At 32.0% G+C, this 21142-nt stretch overlaps 1 protein-coding gene across 1 annotated transcript in view; it reads left to right on the top strand.

Moving 5' to 3' along the window:
• The first annotated feature begins 237 nt into the window (after positions 1 to 237).
• LOC145263784 (uncharacterized) overlaps positions 238 to 21142 on the top strand; it is a 240951-nt gene continuing 220046 nt past the window's right edge. The window contains exon 1 of the mRNA XM_080120838.1: positions 238 to 1283. The gene's annotated coding sequence lies outside the window, so the exon portion shown is untranslated. The remainder of the gene's footprint in view (positions 1284 to 21142) is intronic.

The raw sequence follows: 21142 nt of genomic DNA, 5'->3' as shown, positions 1-21142 counted from the left end.
AAAACGCAAAAAGAATACAAAAGTTACGGATCTGTGTGTGTACGTACGCGTGTGTGCGTGCGTGTGTGCATGCGTGTATGTGTGTGTGTGTGTGCGAGAGAGAGGGAGAGAGAGAGCGAGATAGAGGAAGGGGCAGAGAAAGGAGTGAGAGAAAGAACGTGAGAAAGGAAGCGAAGGAAAGCGATTGAGAGGTCAACAAATGAAGAACGCGTGAGTAGTGGGTAGAGTGACGGAGGTGGGAGGACAGGGTAGTAAAAACCAATCCTGCGCACGCGCGAGGCTTCTTTCAAGTCAAGCTGCCTTTTTTTTAAAACGAGTAAGGGGTAGGCACGCGTGCGCGCGTGTGTACGTGTGTTTGTGGAAGGCGAAATTTGTGGTGTGTTTGTTACAGTATATTATTCGCCACTTCGGTTTGATAACCGCTCGACTAAGGACGCACACGCGAATCCTGTATTTATACGTGTTGAGCGCTTATCACTCTCTCGGAGGAGACTTCAGTTTTTTCACTTGCACCAAACCGGATATTTAAAAAAAGAAGAAAAAAAAAAAGAAAGAAAAGAAAGAAGGTGACTATTTTGTTAGCATTGGTTTCCCCGATATTCTTCTGGCCAGAATTCTTTCTAGAAAATCATCGTGTACTTACGAGAGAGACCACGTGAAGTTTGCCAACATCTTAAGTGAAAGTGATTCTTGTGGAGCGAACTGGATTCGAACTTCTTGGAACACTCAGTTCGCGTGGTGAACCAGAACCACTTAACCACGGTTCCGTACTAAAAAAAAAAAAAAAAAAAAAAAAAAAAAAAAAAAAAAAAACAAAGAAAAAAAAAAGAAAACGGACCCATGAAGAAATAACCTGTAAACAATAAAAAAAAAAAAATGTAATAATAAAATAAAAATAATGAAAAAACAAGAACACGGATATTTTTAAGATACGTCGATTTTCATTCGAAACTTACATGCGACCGACAGACGGACGGAATCCCTTGAAAGGATGTCAGGACACATCTAAAATAAATTAAAACGTTGTTTTATTTATTTATTTATTTATTTATTTATTTATTTATTTATTTAAAAATGAACCAAAAATATAGGAAAGAAAAATAGCTGAAAAGTTTATACAGACAAAAGAATTTTCTTTTAATAAAAAAGTAAAAATGAATTGTTGATGAAGAAAAGATATCTAAAAAAAAAAAAAAAATGCAAACACGGAATTAAAACAATAATAATAATAAAAAAGGATGACGACGAACCACATCAGCTTCCGCATCATTCGACGCAGATAGGTAAACTTTAAACTTATTATTAATACTTTGGGTGATTGTCCGGGATAATAATGAAAATTGAAAAACGAAAAACTGAATTTCACCAAAAATCAATGCTATCTACTTAACTGTCATGTCGAAATTAGAAGCGTATTACTGCATAAAAACTTCGCTTTCACAATGCAGCGATCCGCCATCATTATTATTATTTTTTTTTTAATGTAATAAACAAGTAAAAGAAGTCATGGTTTGGAATATATTATTTAAATAAAACTTGCAATTTTTCCTCCAAAGGCAATTTTTGTTAATAATTAATTCTCCAGTTTTTATTTTTCATATTTTTGGATGTGTTACTAATTTCGACATGGCAATTAAGTAGCTAACATTGCTGTTAGTTGAAATTCATTTAAAAGTTGTTGTTTTTTTTCTATTTCCGTTATTATTTCGAACACGTACCATACTTTGTTGATATAGATAATTGGCAATTTATAAAAAAGAACAACATTTGTTTGTTTGTTTTTTTTTTTTGTTTTTAGTTATATATTGCTGAATGAGGAACCATTTTCATTTTTAAAAATACAGTTAGTATTATGCATCTAAAATTGAGAAAATCTCTCTCCCACAGAAGAGACGCTGCAAGATCTTTGTTTTATCGCTATTTCCATGGCAGGTGTTCGTCTGAACTCCAATCTCTGGTCCACCTTCGCCAATCGTTTACAAAAAAACACCCGTCTAGCTGAATCCACTGTCAAAAACTTTCCCCACTCTTAATCTATGCCTAAATCAAAACGTAGATTCCATGAACAAAGTTTCTTTCTTAGAACTGCACGCCTGTGGAACTCTGTTCCGTCTGCCTACTTCCCTCCTGACTACAACTTGGATGTCTTCAAGTCTAACGTAAACAAATTCCTGATGAACCGCCCCCTTAAGTACACACTTTAAATATCCACACTGACGTACTGTACTTACAATAACCCTTATCCCTGAGTAGCTTCCGGGCCTTGATAAGTGGTAACCTTGTAAAAAAAAAAAATGTGTCAACATTATGTGAATAAGGTAAATACTAAATCAAAACAAAATGGTTACCGAATTTGGCCTGTGGTTGTGTTTATCTAAAAACGAAATTTTAACTATAAATGGTTCTTCATTTATTGATATTTAGGGTTTATTTTACAATTCACAGAGGTAGGAAACAGTTGTAAAAAAATATTATGTCATCAAAGACAAAATAAGTTAGTTTTCTAACTAACTGGATAAGATTTTTTGGGGTTTGTTTTACTGTACACATAGATTCGAAAAAGTTGTCGCAAAACAAATATAGAACAAATAAATGTTATCAAAGGCAAGATAAGTTACTTTTCTACCCAACTGGATATGTTTTTAGTGTTTATATTTAATGTAACATGGTTATTCAGCTCGAAAAACATACAGTGTTTATCGATGTATTGGAAAATTCAAAATGGCGGCCGGCCGACTCTCTCGGAGATGGTAAGTTTGGGAAAAGGATTATTAATAAAAAAACAGTCAAAATGCTGTTAAAAACCCGGCGAATATATGTCAACCTATGTCACGGTAACATATATTGAGCGAGTTTCTAACAGTATTTCGTCTGTTTTTTTATTTATAACTCATTTTCCCAAACTTACCGCCTTCAATAGAGAGTCGGCTCCCATTTTAAGTTTTCCAATACATCAGTGGACACTGTATGTTTTTCGAGCTGAATAAACATGTTACATTAAATATAAACACTAAAAACATATCCAGTAAGGTAGAAAAATAACTTATCTTGCCTTTGATAACATATTTGTTATATGTTTGCTTTTGTGACGACTTTTTCGAATCTATGTGTACAGTAAAACAAAAATGGCCGCGACGTCTCATTACATCTTTGAAGTCTTGATAATCACTTAAAAAAAGAAATAAAACAAAATGGTAGTAGTGACCGAGCGACCCACCTACCTAATAAATGTCACGGTAACATTTATAGGATTAGTTTCTTGCACTATTTTGTTTTCTTTCTGAGGTTTGTATTACTGTAAACATAGATTCGAAAAAGTTGTCAAAAAACAAATATAGAAAAAATAAATGTTATCAAAGGCAAGATAAGTTACTTTTCTACCCAGCTGGATATGTTTTTAGTGTTTATATTTAATGTAACATGTTTATTCAGCTCGAAAAACATAGAGTGTTTACCGATGTATTGGAAAGTTTAAGATGGTGGTCGACTCTCTCTTTCACACGGTAAGTTTGGGAAAAGGAGTTAAAAATAAAAACTAGACAAAATACTGTTAGAAACTAAACTCACTCTATATATGTTACCGTGACATAGGCTGACATATATTGAGCGAGTTTCTAACAGTATTTTGTCTGTTTTTTTTTTATTTATAACTCCTTTTCTCAAGCTTACCGTATGAAAGAGAGAATCAGCCGCCATTTTTAACTTTCCAATACATCGGTAAACACTGTATGTTTTTCGAGCTGAATAAACATGTTACATTAAATAAAAACGCTGAAAATATATCCAGTTAGGTGGAAAACTAACTTATCTTGCCTTTGATGACATTTATTTGTTATATGTTTGTTTTAGATAACTTTTTCGAATCTATGTGTGCAGTAATATAAACCCTTTTTCTGTTTTTGCTTTTTTTAGTTTTGGCTGAGACTTCAAAGACGTTACGTTGCGGTCATTTTTTCTTGTTTTTCGGTCGCGCTCAATATTACTTATTTTTCAAACCGAATAAACATTTCATATCAAATAAAAGCCATAAAAACTTATTCAGTTAGGTAGAAAAGTAACTTATCTTGCGTTTGTTAATGTTAACATTTATTTGTTATATATTTGTTTTTCTGACACTTTTTTCGTGTCTCTGTGGATTGTAATACAAACACTGTGTTTAATATTATTAAATTATATATTTAATATTCTGTTTATTCCTTTCTTGGCTCGTACGTCACCCTTTGAAAAAGGACCTATGTCAATGGTAATGTTGACCCAGTCCTTACCATGGGTGTGATTCGGCCCAAGCAAATAATTCGCCTCGAATTCGAATAAAGACAGCAAAACATCGAACCGAAAATGAAAATATGAAACGAAACGAAATACTTCATATTTAATTTTTCCATTTCTGTCAGTTATTTAATATCGAAATGAAACGAAAAGAAAAAAACAAAAGTAAACAAATCAAAAAGAAAAACAAAACAAAACAAAAACAAATAATTGTTTTTTTGTTTTCTTTCCTTTTCCTTTTATTTGTTTTTTGTTGTTTGCTTTTTATTTGTTTATTTTTGTTGTTTACTTTCTATTTGTTTTTTTTTTTAACTTAAATATTTTTTTTTTTTTTTACTTTTGTTTTCTTTTTAGGTAAAATGCAGTATCTTTCCACCCTCCAAAAATCCTTTAAAATTACTAAAATCCTTTAAAATTACCCCTATGTTAGGTTTTCAGGGGCACTGAAAACGAAAATAACGTTTAAAATTCCAGGAAACGAATAGTTTCTAAGATATGAGGAAATTATAGTTTCAAAAAGTGTAGATAAACATTTATAACTTTTATATGATGGTCATTTAAAGAAAATTGTTGAAGGGAGCCTAATGTGAAAAGTTACGATTTATTTAATTCTATGTGTGAAGATTTAAATTTAGATATTAAAATGCGGTGATTAAGAAACAATCACTTTTTAACTTTATTTAATTTTTTTGTTGTTGTTATTTTCAAATATTTTGTAGCACTTATATTTTATTATTTTATTCTAGGTCGTGTGAGGTTTGTAAATTTACATATTGCAACGCAAATATTATCCCCCAAAGTTTTGTTGTTGTTGTTAAGAACGAAAAAAAAGCGGTGAAAAATTAAGATACTGATAGAAATACATAAAATAAATAATAAATATAATAATTAACAAAAAAACAAAAACAAAAAACAAAACAAAATAAAACAAAAACAAGAATCTAATAAACCAAAAAATTCAAATATTAAACAGCAATTATTATCCAAAAAAGCGGTGATTTAAAAAAAAAAAAAAAAAAAAAGAAAAAAGTTTCATGTCATTCCCTTAGAGAAGGATTCTATGTTTTCGTTCATAAATAAACTTCCGCTCATGAATACAACTTTGAGATGAACTATTTTACATCTCGGGGCCGGATTAGGAGTCGGTCAACTTTACCTACAATTTTTGAAGGCCAACCTGTTTAAAAAAAAAAAACAAAAACAAATTCACGAAACTTGTCTTTAAAATGGCCAATCTGTCAAACCTGGATAAGAATACGAGAGTGACCTCCTTTTAATGTAGCCTCGTTTCTGAATATAATCATCAAAATAAATGATCAATCATTGTTGTGATAGTGCGAGAAAAAAATGGGGGTTTGTTTTACTGTACACATAGATTCGAAAAAGTTGTCAAAAAACAAATATATAACAAATAAATGTTACCATTTCTTTTCTACCTAAGTTACTTTTCTACCTAACTGAATATGTTTTTAGTGTTTTTATTTAAGGTAACATGTTTATTCAGCTCGAAAAAAATACGGTGTTTACCGATGTATTGGAAAATTCAAAATGGCGCCCGACTCTGTCTTTGACACGATAAGTTTGGGAAAAGGTGTTAAAATAAAATATATACAAAATACTGTTAAAAACGCACCGAATATATATCAGCCTATGTTACGGTAACATATATTGAGGGAATTTCTAACAGTATTTTGTCTAGTTTTTTTATTTTTAACTCCTTTTCCCAAACTTACCGTGACAAAGAGAGAGTCGGGCATCATTTTAAATTTTCCAATACATCGGTAAACACTATGTCTTTCGAGCTGAATAAACATGTTACATTAAGTGAAAACACTAAAAAAGTATCCAGTTAGGTAAAAATGTAACTTATCTTGCCTTTGATAACATTTATTTATTATATATTTGTTATTTGACAACTTTTTCGAATCTATGTCTACAGTAATACAAACCCGAAACTCGTAGTAATTTCGACGTGGAGTGGTTCTTCACCGAAGAAAAAGTGAGCGAAACGTTACCTAAAAAAGGGAACATTTAAGAGAAACAAGAAAAAAAACGAAGAAGAGGTGCTGAATTGCAGGAGTAAATTAAAGATTATCTATTACAATGTGATTGTATTATTTGCATTGAACTATGTAGCACAATATTATTTTCTGAGCAGTTATTAGCATTTATTAATTTATTTCATTTGGGTCAGTTTTATATTTAAAATACAGAGGACAGTATTTTCATAGAAATGTTTATAAACCCAAATTTTCTGCGTTGTATTTTTTTTGTTTTTTTTCCTGTCCAAAATCTAATTTTTTGCACTATCCAAAAAAAAAAAAAATAAAAAATAAAAAAAAAACAGCTTTATTAAAACATATTTGTTGATTAAATATATTTCTTATTCCGTGAAATTTCCACAGCTGCATGCTAGCAAATTGATAATATTTAACGAAAACAACATAAAACTTCTTGGATGCACAAACGGAATTTCTACAATGGCCGCGATCTTTATAAATTGCCAATTAATTTTTTTTATATCGCTAATCGCTTGCTTTGTTAAAAATAGAAGACTAACGAAAAATCAATCCTATCAGTTGATTTCGTAAACACGTTTATCTTTAAACACGTGTTTGAATCTAAACACGTAATAACTACTCAACACTCAGGAACCATTTGCCAGACGTTTATGTCCAACACGCGCGGCGTATATATGTAGGTTTAAAGCTCAGCAGTCAGCACTGATATCACTATTAACAACAATCTGTAGAGCTTGTCAAGATACAGAGGACAAATCGATTTTTTCAATATATGGTTTGACGCCAAAACAACCATATATCCTGAATTAACATGTGGGAAATAGTAATATATCCAAACATTACGAAAATCCATGGAGTAGAACAACTGCTATTGTGTTTTTAGTAGTGTTTGGACGATTAATCGGAATCCTTAAAAAAATCGGGACTTTTGACGGTATTGGAATCAGGATCCGAATCGGAAAAATTTGTGTCTATTTTCCAATATTAATAACGATTCGTTCAATTATCTTTTTTATTTGATTTTGTTAAAAGCAAACTCTTCGACTGCTTGTAGTAATAATGAAATAAGGTAAATGTGTAGTTTAGCGGTGTAAATTATTTGACAGCCAAAAAATTATAAAAACTATTCATTTTTATATAAAACACATTATCAGACACAAAAGCTGAAATAAAACCAGAAAAAAAAGTTCATTTTTATTATTTTTTATAGTTTTTTATTAGACTAAATTCACGACATCCAAGGCTGTTGTATTGCTTTTAAATTTTAGCCTTTCTTAGATTTGACAGATTGGCTCTTTTAAGGCCAAATTTGGTCTTAAAAAAAATGACGGCCAAAAACATGGTTCAATAAAGAGCGTAAAAAAGGCCAAATTTGACTTTTAAAAGACCAATGTCAAATCTTAGAAAGGCCAAATTTTATAAGCAATATGGCGACCTTGAATATCGTACATTTAGTCTAATAAAAATTATGAAAAAATAATAAAAGTGAATTTTTTTTCTGGCTTTATTTCAGCCTTAGTGTCTAATAATTTGTTTTATATAAAGATAAATAATTTTTATAATTTTTTCTATCAAAAATAATTAACGACACTAAACAACACATTTACCATAAATTAATCAATATTCATTGATTTTGAACTCCCAGTAAAACTAAAATCTATAGATACCTCCCTCAGACATATGTGTGTGTGTGTGTGCGTGTGTGTGTGTGTTTTACGTTTGAGAAAATATATACCCATTTAGCACGTGTTTTTACGGCAATCCGAAAAAAAAATAGCAACTTTAAAAATTAAACATTTAGAGATTTATAAAGAATCGGAATCAGAATCAGTGAATGTATCGGCATCGGGGGAAAATATTGGCAACTTCGCATGACTAGATGTTGGTCTAAAACTAGCATGGTCTAAAACAAAACGTCAGCTATTAAAGTGGCGAAAAAAGAGATAAGTATGTCCCCTGTATTCGTAATCCTCAAGGTGTTTATATCCTGTAAAAATGCCATTTTCAGTAAAAAATTGTAACTATAAATAATTTTCTACTCGATGAATTTCCGTCATTTTTTAATATATATTAATTTTCAACATGAAAAGTACTGTTGTTTTTGTTTTAAACAACATAGTTTTTAAAAAACAATCAACCCGTCGACCATGTCTTAACAGGCATTGAATATTTGAATATTTATTTATATCATTAATCAATGTGAAATTGAATATTTTAAATTTAATACGCAATAGTGCAGTATAATTAACAGCCGATAAATTACAAAAAAAAAACTAAATATATAACAAATAACTATTACCAAACGCAATAAAATGTAATTCTCTATCGATCATATATTGAAAATATTATGTGCTACTAATGTTTATATATATATATATATATATATATATATATATATATATATATATATATATATATGAAAATTTAGTCATTCAATGAATTTAAAAATTTATGACGTGAAATGTTGGAATTTCAAATAAAAAGATTTTATTCTGAAGTATATATATATATATATATATATATATATATATATATATATATATGTATGTGTGTGTGTGTGTGTGTGTGTGTGTGTGTGTGTGTGTGTGTGTGTGTTGGTATTCGAATTGAATATTGAAATCTTTGGTTATATGAGACGAAACTACATGTAAATTTGCAGGCTTTTTGAATATTATAATACTATTTTATGCTTAAAATTTTATGACAGTTAATCAAAAAGAACCTACATTTTCAAACGATAAAACATGCCCAGATGTGCCTATATTTATATATATAGTGTCCTGGTACGTCAGCTTCAGTTTTGCTGCGTTGGGATAAATTTTGCTTAGGTTTCTTTTTGCTGCAACAGGGGAAACAACCAAGAAAAAAAAATAAAAATTAAAAAAAATAAATAAAAAACCAAAGCAAAACTCATACCAAAGCAGCAAAACTAAAAAACAAATGTAGACAAATTTGAGCATCTTTTATTGATTGGAAAATATAGCTTCTTTTTTTTACCAATTGTCATAAAACTTTAACCATAGAATAGTATTATAATCTTCAAAAAGCCTGCAAATTTTCATATAGTTTCCTCTCATAGAACCAAAGATATGAGCATTTCAATATTCAATTTGGCTACTAGTATATATATATATATATATATATATATATATATATATATATATATATATATATATATATATATATATATATATACACTAGCATAGGTGCCCGGCGTTGTTTGGAGGTGTGTGTTGAGCAAAAAAAAAAAAAAAAGTGATAGTAGGAAGGCAGGCTCGAACCCGTACCGCGAAGGAGGAAAAGAACGGAGAAAAAACGTGACGTCTTTGCTGTTATGACCACTGCGCCGCCTTACCGGAAGTGACGTAGGTTTGAATTAAGGCTAGACAATCGAAAAGAGGGGATGACTTTAAAAAATATCAGCGAAAAAAGCGACCCCTGCCTGTAGAAAAGTGCGCAGTTGAGGGTGAAGAAATTAATGTTTTTAGCCAATTTTTCGGTTTTTGTCGTCTGAAGTGTCGAGCTTCAAAACGATACTGATCTTGTGAAAATCTGTTCCCTCTGTCGAAAGTTTTAGGCACACATGCAAACATACATACATCAATTTATATATATTTGTAGCTCAAATTTCCGACCCAAACCGAATAAAAAGCTTGCCCTATCTCTGAATACCCTTTATGTAAAATTTAAAATGTTTAGACCAGAAATTGAGTAATTCGGTAGTGACCGCAGAGGTCAATTTTTTTTTTTTAACTCTGACTCCTATTATAACCTTTTAACATTTATTATTTTGGGCTCAAATCAAGTTATTAAGTTAGACCCATGTCCGAGGAACCTATATCTAAAATTGGCGGAGGAGTATGATAGAGTTCTCAAAGATCAAATCATTGAACTTTGATCCCTTACCAGCCAAAATTATGGTTGAAAACTAATTAAAAAGATTTTCCCAAATCTCAATACCCTGTATATCAAATTATGAGTCTGTAGACTGAAAACTGACAAAGTTATTGCGTAGGTCAATATACACAGACATACAGACTCGCTCACTTTATATATATATATATATATATATATATATGTGTGTGTGTGTGTGTGTGTGTGTGTGTGTGTGTGTGTGTTTATGTATTTATGTTCATATCAAAGACATTTTTTTCTATTTATTAAAAAAGAAAATACAACTTTGTTAAAGCTGGGTCGTGGAATTGCATTCACTAGCAAAAGATTTAGCTAATTTGCATATTAGTTTTTCGGTTTTCTTATAGGATGATCATCATAAAATTATATTCATGCTGATATTCTATATGCTTTATACTTGCGTAATATTTGCGTAGAAGGGTAAACACAGTCCACTATAAATGAGTGCAAATATGTGAAAAATAAAAAAAATCAAATTTCCCAGGTGAAGATCAAACGACGGCATTACTAATATGCGTACGTAACGTAATAGCTATTAGTTCATGTTTATAATTTTTAGCCTTGCAGTAAACATATTTTCTATAGGTCAGGCATTAACGTTAAAGGAAAAAATAAATCGTAAGCTAAACGTTTTGGTTTCGATTCTCGAAAGTGGCGCACGAGTCATTTTTTTTTTTTTTTAAACTTTTGAAATCATGAATATCTATTTGGTCCAATACATTATAATAATACATACAAAATCTGCATTAATCAAAATATCATATTTAAGCTTATTATACGACCGGGTAATGCCGGGTGGCCTGCTAATATATATATACCTGTCATCCCTTTCTTAAAAGAAGGAGTTGCTTGATCGTCAAAGACACGATCCAACCAAACAAGAAAGCAAGCAAGCAAGCAAGCAAGATCCACAGAGTTTTATCCTTATATAGATTTGTATTTTGTATCAGACCATAAATGTGATAAAGTTGCATGCATTTTGTTTTATATATATATATATATATATATATATATATATATATATATATATATATATATATATATATATATATAAGGTGTCTTTTCTAGAATGGAAAAACTTTAAATAAAAATAAATCACAAAAAATAATTTTTATTATGCAAATATGTGGTTTACTCCAAAAATTAATTCTTTGTATTTATAATTTACATTCAATGTCGGACGTATATCCCCATACGACTCGCGCTACTATAGCCTAATGTAGAGGTCCAATTTTCCGAAAATCCACCCATGAAATCGGGCTGTATTTCGTAATGCTGTCTCTCAAGTGGTTTCTCCAGTCTTATTTAGTAGCGTACACATGGGACTTTACATGTCCCCAAAGATTATATGTTCATCAAATGTTTCAAAATAATTTTCAAAATAAAGTTGTACAGTTTGTAAACAAAATCGTATTTCGATATTTTATTACACAAGTGGCGTCCAAAATTAATGCCTCCTGTTTTTTATTCCGCCAGAACAAATGAAAGGGGATAGCAAATCGCATGGTTATGATGACTGATCTTATGCATTCATGAGCAGAAAGTTTCCTCTCTTTGTTGCAGATATTAACGGTGTAAGATTATACAAATCAAGGCGTATCGTTGACGTGCATCAGAATCAGAGATAACTCATAGATTTTATGTGGAAGGAGCATTGAGGATAGTGGTGGCTATGGAGAAAAATAAATTATGTAGCATAAAATGTCGGTTGTTTTAACGGTACTACTCCCATCATTGTAGCCCCTTTACCTTTTAAGTAAAAATTATGAGGCTTTAAATTCGGAACGACGCTCGTATGCTAAATCCCATTCCAGATGCCCGTGCACAGATATTGTCCATCGCTGGGACAAGTGTATAAAAAATAGTGGCGTGTATTTAAAAAAAAAAAAAAAACAAATAAAAAAGAACTAGCGCACAAAAGGTCATTCATTGGAATGGTACAACATAATAAACTAAATATTCAAATAAATTAAAAAGATTGACATTTAAAGTCATAATTAATTGTTAAACCAAGCTATGGTCCAAATAATCAACAGTTGCCAAATCTGCAATTAAAGAAACTAGGTCGTAAATTTAATGTTCCTCGCCTCCGTAAAAAACAAATATGTATGTACGTAAGTATATATATATATATATGTATACGTACGTATGTATGTATGTATGTATGTATGTATGTATGTATGTATATACATATTCATGAAACCTTTTTCTGGGTCAACAGCCAACTAGCACCGTATATATATATATATATATATATATATATATATATATATATATATATATGTGTGTGTGTGTGTGTGTGTGTGTGTGTGTGTGTGAGTGTGTGTGTGTGTGTGTGTGTGTTGGGGTGGAGAGGGCTCCCGTAAGCCGTGGTGAAGGCAACCTTTCTGGGAGAATCAAATCTCTGATTTACAAAACCATCAAGCGGGAGACCAGTACCTGCATTAAGCTGGTCTGCAGTTTAATTTGTTGCTGACTATCTTGCTCTTGCTTGTTGCTGGATCTCAACATTTTGAACCGAGAGAGAGATTTAACTGTCGTACGAAGCTAAGACTCTGTAATGTAACATCATCTTTGTATAGATACTCCCTCTGGCATTTGGGCTCATGGACTTTAAGTGTCTGGGGGAGTGGCACTCGTCTGACAAGACGTTGCAATCATTATTATATACACATAGCCGCACCGATAATACGAGTGTGTGTGTGTGTGTGTGTGTGTGTGTGTGTGTATGTGTGTGTGTTCAAAATAGGTTAAGAGATCCCAACAAGGGGATGTATATTTAAATGAGTGGGGTCACCAAGAATTGTTTTTTTTGTTTTTGTTTTGTTTTGTTTTTTTTTAACTTGTTTTATTATTTGCTATTTTAATAATTAAATAATTTAACGTGCTTTGGACGATCTCCACAGAAAGTTTCTTCACATTTCACATTTTAAATATTTTAAAAACTTTCTGAGGAGCAGGTTTGAAAAAAAAAAAGCATGAGATCGTCCGATACGCGTTAAACTATTTCCAAAAATTACGACAATAATAAAATAAGTATGAAAAGAAAAAAAAAACAACATAACAATTGTTGGTGGCCCATTCATATATATATATATATATGTGTGTGTGTGTGTGTGTGTGTGTGTGTGTGTGTGTGTGTATGTGTGTGTGTGTGTGTGTATAATATTTTTATTTATATAGATAAATAATGCATATTATATCTCTCTGTCTCTCTCTGTATATATATATATATATATATATATATATATATATAATTTAAAGGAGATTAGAACAATAGTCTAAAGAGCTAAGTGTATTTTAATGTAACAGTGAAATTACTAGTTTAATTAAAATACAGGAAATAGAAAGTGCTCGTTGTAATTTAGATATATAATAAGCTCGATAGTTAAATTATAAATCACATTACCTAATATATATATATATATATATATATATATATATATATATACATACACACATACAGATGTACATATATTTACATATTTATTTATATACATATATATGTACATATATATGTGTGTGTGTGTGTATTTATATACATATGTACATGTACATAAATATATGTATGTGTGTTTATAGGAAATATGGTTTTTCAATTATATTTCATTTTTTATTTCTACTAATCCTTTACTTTATGAAACTCCAAGTAAGTACAGAGTATATACGAATAAATTCCAAAACGTTGTCCATCTTACCGTTTATTTCTTTTATATATGTTAAAATGTTCAATTTTTGACAGCATCTGTTTCAAAAATTGGCATAATAATTATATGAATGGTTCTGCGCTACGAAACAGGTGCCGTCAAGAATTGAACATTACGATGCGCTGAAAGAAATAAACAGTAAGATTAACAACATGTTGGAATTTGGAATATATATTTTTTATCATATATATATATATATATATATATATATATATATATATATATATATATATTAGACATTAAGAGGAGATTATAGATAGATATATACCCGTTCACATACACTTTTCACGATAAAGCTAGAACACAGAATTAGCTAGAATCGAGCAATTGCATCGACAACGGACAACGCCAGACCCAAAGTGGGTTTCGATGTACTGCATCTCATCAGTGACGTGATGTGATATCTACCGCCTGCATAGCAGCAGTAACTATCTTAGTTATATATGACGCGTTGCTTGTCACATCGTAGAATGTAGAATTGGATAAAAATATAAGAATTTAAAAATCGAGGAATAGGCAATAGATTGCGCTGTGGCCCATATGGTTAGGTTGTCAGTATTGCACATTTCATGCGTGCGACGACCTGGGTTCGCGCCTATGTCGGAGCATGTCTCTTCGAAACCCACTTTGGGTCTGGCGTTGTCCATTGTCGATGCAATTGCTCGATTCTATCTAATTCTGGGTTCTAGCTTTATGTATGTGAACGGATATATATATATATACAGCAGCAGGGAGGCCCGACGTTACCCGGGATTGAATGATGATCAACGAATATTTCACACTCCTATATTTTATTGTCATCGTAATCCGTGATATCGTCCGGGAGGAAGCTTCACATGCAGTAACTTAGTCCAAAATATATATTATTCTACATTGCACTCTAGGGAACCTAATGTTTCTTTTATAAAATTATTTTATATAAACTTCTTTCCAGTTTACGAAAAAAAAAACATTAAGAAATTTACGTGCGGGATTTGCAGACCACATCATGCAAAAAGCACAACAAAACAAAAGAAAAAAAAACACGCAAATTTTCAGTCTTATGAAATTCTTTGCAGTTAATGAAAAATTTTTTTTTTAAATTACGTGCGGAGTCTGAACCTACAGATCACGTAAAAAAAACACACCAAAAAAAACAAAAACAAAAAAAAACACTCTATCAACATTCCCACAGTTGAATTTTAATTTTACCGATGATAGATAAATTAAAATAACTGTTTTGATTATTGATTATTGGTAATTATCGAGGGTATTATTAGACAAAACTGAACTAAGATCACTCCCAAACTTATACAGTAAAGTTCTGTAAATTTTAAAGAAAATCTCTTCTGCCGTTTTGGAGTCTATAAGGAACGAACTCAAACACATACAAAGTCCCATTTATATATATATATATATATATATATATATATATTTATATATACATATATGTATATATATGTGTGTACGTGTGTGTGTGTGTGTGGATAAAATATCAATACGAAAACTATATAAATGTTTATATCTTTTCTGTATTTATTTCCTATGTGTTGACGTGTAAGAATACAAAATGTCTTTTGAAAAAACAAACAAAATGTTTCTTTCATATATATGTAACAGTATATATATATATATATATATATATATATATATATATATATATATATAAAGCTGCATATAACTTTATTACATAATCAGATCTTCTTTTGCAGATCTGATGATTTAATAAAGTTGCATGAAAGTTTTATTCATCATCTCTTATTTAGCATATTTAATTGCTCATCTTAACCGTGTTGAGCTTCGACCTTGATAAGTTTGCTTTGTTATAATGCATTCTTTACGAGTTTCGAGTTTACGAGTTTACGAGTTAATACTTTAATAAAGTTCGCCCCGTTTAAGATATATTCTGCATTAGCTTCATTTTATAAACACACACACACGCGCACGCACACACACACACACACACACACACACACACACACACACACACACACACACATATATATTTGTATGTATGTATGTATGTATGTATGTATGAATAATATGTTTGTTGTACAATCTTCATAGTGGTAGAGACCCACCCACAAAACGATAACATTTATTGGGTAGGTTTCTATTACCATTTTGTTTTGTTTTTATTATTTTTAAGCGATTGTCGAGACTTCAAAGTTGTAAGGGGTATCGCGGCCATTTTTCTCGTTCTTGCGTAACGTTCGACATAACTTGTTTTTCGAACCGAATAAACATTTTACATAGAATAAAACCACCAAGAATTTCTCCAGGTAGGTAGAAGTGTAACATATCTTGCCTTTGGTAACATTCATTTGTTATAACTTTGTTTGTTGACCACTTTTTTCGTAGCCCTCTGGATTGTAAAAAAAAAAAAAAAAAGAAAAAGAAAAAAGGAAAACTATATTTTATTTTGTCTTTCTGTATTTCGTTTACATAGATGATGTTCGTTTTGTGCGGGGAATTTAGTCTGGACTCTTTTTTGTCGTAATTCGTTGTGTTATGGAAAAAGTACTTGACCCCTTCTACTGTAATAAACCGTTGTTAATCGCTACTATTAGGGAGATCCCTCTTCCTCTCTCTATTCCCGAAGTGTGTACTGTATTTTACCTTTTCTACGCATGAGGTATGCTTACTTCTTTTCTTTTATTTATTTATTTATTTATTTTTATTTACTTTTTTTTTCGCCCCGTACTTTCTCGCATATACTTTACGGCCGTTTTCTTATTAAACCGGCAATTGACTTCTCTTTCTCAATATGTGAGCGTTAAACAAACGATCACACACGCGCACTTTTGTCACGCCGTTTCTTGATTACGCGTTTGTAGGCGAAGTGGCCCCTGTGCCTGATTTCTTCATATTTTGAAACGTCGACACGGAAAATAGATTTAATTATGTTTCATAGTAAAACTGAGCCACAAAGCACTAACGTAACAAATAAAAAGAAGAGTAATATTTTTAACCAATATATTTCAGGCTATTGAAAAGGAATTTTCGACCCAGATAAATATAGATAAAGATAGACAGATAGATAGTGTGTGTATGTGTGTGTGTGTGTGTGTGAGAGAGAGAGAGAGAGAGAGAGAGAGAGAGAGAGAGAGAGAGAGAGAGAGAGAGAGAGAGAGAGAATTAAAAAAAAAAAAGAAAAGTTAAAATGAGGAAGACACAGAAGACAATTTGCGGGTTTGTTTTACAATCCACAGAGGTACGAAAAAGCGATAAAACAAACAAACACACAAACAAACAAATATATAACAAATAAATGTCATCAAAGTCAAGATAATTTACTTTTCTTCCTAACGGATAAGTTTTTAGTGTTTTTATTTAATGTAAGATGTTTATTCGGTTCGAAAAACAAATAATATTAAGCGCCACCGAAGAACAAAAAAAAAAATGGCGACAATGTCTTTGAAGACTCGACAAAGACTTCAAAAAGAAAAGAAAAGAAAAAAGAAATAAAACACAATGGTGATAGAAATCAACCCAATAAATGTTACTCTGACATTTGTTGGGTGGGTTTCCCCTTTGTTCTACGCTCTTCAAAATGAAATTAAAAATGTTGTTTCGAAACAGTAACGCACAAGTGCATTTGCAACTGTGGTAGAGAGAGATAGATAGATAGAGAGAGAGAGAGAGAGAGAGAGAGAGAGAGAGAAAGAGAGAGAGAGGTGAGGAGGAGAAGGGGGAGGAGGAAGACAGTGTACAAAGATATTCTTATTTCATGCAAAATTATGATTAATACTTTATTGAGAGAAACCCAGAGGGAGAAAGAAGGGGAGAGATAGCGAGACAGAAAAAGGGGGAAGGAGAGAAATAAAGAAAGAGACAGGGAGAGGAAGAGAAGCAGCGAAATAGAGAGAGAAAAAGAGAAGAGGGAAGGAGAGAGGAAAATACGAACTGGCTGATGTAATCGCCATATTTGTCGTAAATCCCAGTACTTAATTTCTCTTATGAACTGCACAATATAATTCCCTTTCTAGATGTTTTAATGTCGGTAATGCATAAATGCCAAGATTTCATTGATCAAGAGAATGACAACCAAAGAGACGAGCCGAACAGACAGATTTGCACACCGTTTCTGAAAACTGAGAGACTGCCGCAAGAACTTAATAAATGGTAGAAATGTGTATTCAAATAAGTAAAAACTAAGTAGTAATTACAATGAATATGTAAACTTTATTACAAAGCATTTATAAGAAAAAACAATAAAAACCGACATTGTTGCTAGTGGAATTGAAATATATATGCTACTAAAACTCTCTAGAGCCTGCTCGTTTGACATCTTGTTACCGTGCACATTGGATGACGTCATCAAAATGATGGCATCACAAAATAATTGTGTTACTAAAGGATAGCATCATCCATTAATACAGGGATAGAGATTATAAATGAAGTATGTATCATGAGCTTAATTTCACCTTTTTATTGTTTTTTTTTTGTGAAAAAAAAATTCTTAAAAACCTTCCATTTTGTGTTAAGATTTTCTTAAAAAATGTTTTCTTGAAAAAAAAAAAAAAGAAAAAAGTTACACGCATTAATAATTTTTTTTAAAAAATATTTTTAAAAGTTATACATTTTGACAACTTTCATTTATTTAAGAAATTTTGCGTAAAAAAAAGAACTTTATAAACTAACTTCTATTTAGTGTCATTAGAATTTTCTTAACGTTATTTTAATTCAATAAATAGCACAAATAATTACTTTTATTTTGTGTTATTGTTGACATTTGTTGACGGTTTCGATTCTCCCAGTTCTGAAAATTGCATCGTCTCCCCCTGTTCTGCGCTCTTCAAAATGAAACCAAAAAAAGTTGTTTCGAGGCAGTAACTTGCAATTGCATTGCTGAGGTAGAGAGAAGATGAAAACAACGTAAAAAGATATATTTTTATTTGATGCAAAAGGGTTCAATTATGATTAATATTTTATTGCGAGAAAGAGGGAAAGAAATGAGAGGGGGAGACAGTGTTGTTGTTTTTAAAGATCCCTAGATGCAAAAAAAAAAAAAAAAGAAAAGAAAAAAAAAGAAGCCTTCTACTCTAAAAGTTTCTTCCTTTGGACTGCTTAACTTTGGAATTTCATCCCTGTTTCCTGCTTTCCGAACGCACTTCTACAACTCAAAAATCAAATATTTCAATAAAGTTGAGACATGGAACGAAGACTGGAGAGACAATATTTTGCGCCTCCCAGGTTTTGCTACAAGAAGGTAGGAAGCAGTGGGTAGCCACAAACCGGATCAGAACAAGACACTCCAGGACTGCAGTAAACGAACACATGCGGAGACTAATAGACTCTCCAATCTGCCCAAAGTGCAAGGAAGAACCCCCCCCCCAAGACATAGATCACTTGATCCTACATTGTCCAGTCATCCGACAATAGAAGGATATCTGAAGACAATTTCCCAGATTCACTAAAAAAATAGCGGTATAGAGTTCTAACTCATGCGCCACTACTACTGCTTCCCTGATTGTACTAACCTGCGGAAGTTTGGATGTAATGTGAACAAAACTACTCATGATCCCCTGATAGACACCCCCCCTCCTTACGTTCCAATGAGCTATATGTCTTGTCTAGGGCGAAAGTAACAAAAAAAAGGTGGGAGTGGGGGTGGGGTACACAAAAAAAAAATTAAAATTCGTATTATTTGAATTCTTCCGATTACTGTTCTCATCTTGAGTGTGATTTTCACAACGTTTCGGTCGATGTAACCTCCGACCTTCTTCAGGTGTATTTTGTCGAACTCGGGAATGTTTCTGTCGAACTCGGAAATTTGAACGGAATTTCGAACGGAACCCTTTTATTTACTTCCCGGGGGTAGGAGAAAGAGATAGAGAGAGAGAGAGAGAGAGAGAGAGAGAGAGAGAGAGAGAGAGAGAGACGGGGAGAGAAAGAGAATTAATTAGGACCTCTATCCAGTCATGGCTGACGGAACGAGAATATGCTACCCTTGTGAAGGAAAAAAGGTTTCAGTTTAAAATTTTTATCCCGAAAAACGACCTTTGTGTCTAACTCTGACCCCGTGGGGAGGGAAGTAAGTAGGAACTTCCGACTCCTGGCATAGTGGTTAGAGTATCTGTCGAAATTCGGTTGTAAAAGTTACGCACTTCTGGAGATTGAAGGTTCAATCCCAAGTACGACCGACCCAAATATACAATTGCGAATTATGTAGGACTTCTACTTAGCCATGGCTGATAAAACAGGCGCATGCTGTTCCCCGTGGATTAAATAAAAGTGTTCCTATTGAAATCCCGTGCAGACCCCCAATTTCGATAGAAATATTCTCGAGTTTGGCAGAAAGATTCCAGTCTTCGATAAGATACATCCGAAGAAGTCAAAAGTTTCACCGACCGGAATGTTGTGCCAATGCAACACCACGCGTATGCAAATGCATGCAGAGTGACGTCATCGGTAAAGAAAAGACAAAGTCTATAAAAAAAAAAAAGAGAGCGAGAACGATCGCGTTAAAGATGTGGAGCACGAAACGAGATAACGTTCGAGATCACGTGGGTGACGTCACGGCCATAACAACGAGGAAATAAATGTCGCTGTTACAAAGAAGAAGCGAGTTGAAGTTCTGTTTTCTATTCTTAGTCTGATTGCGACTGAGTAAACAACGTGTTGGTTCCCCAGACAACATTGCACAAATAATACTCAAGATGAAAACAGTAGTCTGGGGGATTGAAATTTAGCCCCAAAAGTCCCCAGGGGACGTCAAATCCTGGTGAAAATGAACAAACGGTGCAGTTTTAGGCCTTAACATATATGTAAATTTGAGTTTTGCACAATGCAAAAAAAAAAAAAAAAAAAAAAAAAGAAATGACTAAGTCCATCATTTGCCTCCCCCTCATTTAGGCCTCAAAAGTCCCCAAGGCCTTAACATATTTAAATTTCAGTTCAACACGATGCAAAACTGCTAAATAGACATACACAGAAATTTTTGTACAAATATGGTAAAATAGTTCCAAAAATGGAGTGTTTTTATTAGCCCTAAAAGGGACACCGGGGCAAACGCAAGAGTTATCGCGAAGTATAGACAAATAAAATTATATGGAAATCAGTAAGTTACAACTTTTTAGAAAGTTTTATAAAAATCCAAGGCATCATTTTTTTTTTTTTTTAATAATCATAAAAGTGTCAATTTTAGCCATTTTAACTCGAAAGGCCATCCCTGGGAGATCAACTGAAATTTTTCCGGAAAATCCATTCTGTTACACTTTTACTCATATCATGTTTAATGTTTGTGCC

This window comes from Euprymna scolopes, chromosome 39, assembly GCF_053919585.1.
Source record: "Euprymna scolopes isolate OS-2025 chromosome 39, ASM5391958v1, whole genome shotgun sequence".
Classification (NCBI taxonomy): Eukaryota; Metazoa; Mollusca; class Cephalopoda; order Sepiida; family Sepiolidae; genus Euprymna; species Euprymna scolopes.
This window is presented reverse-complemented; position numbering and strand designations above follow the sequence as displayed.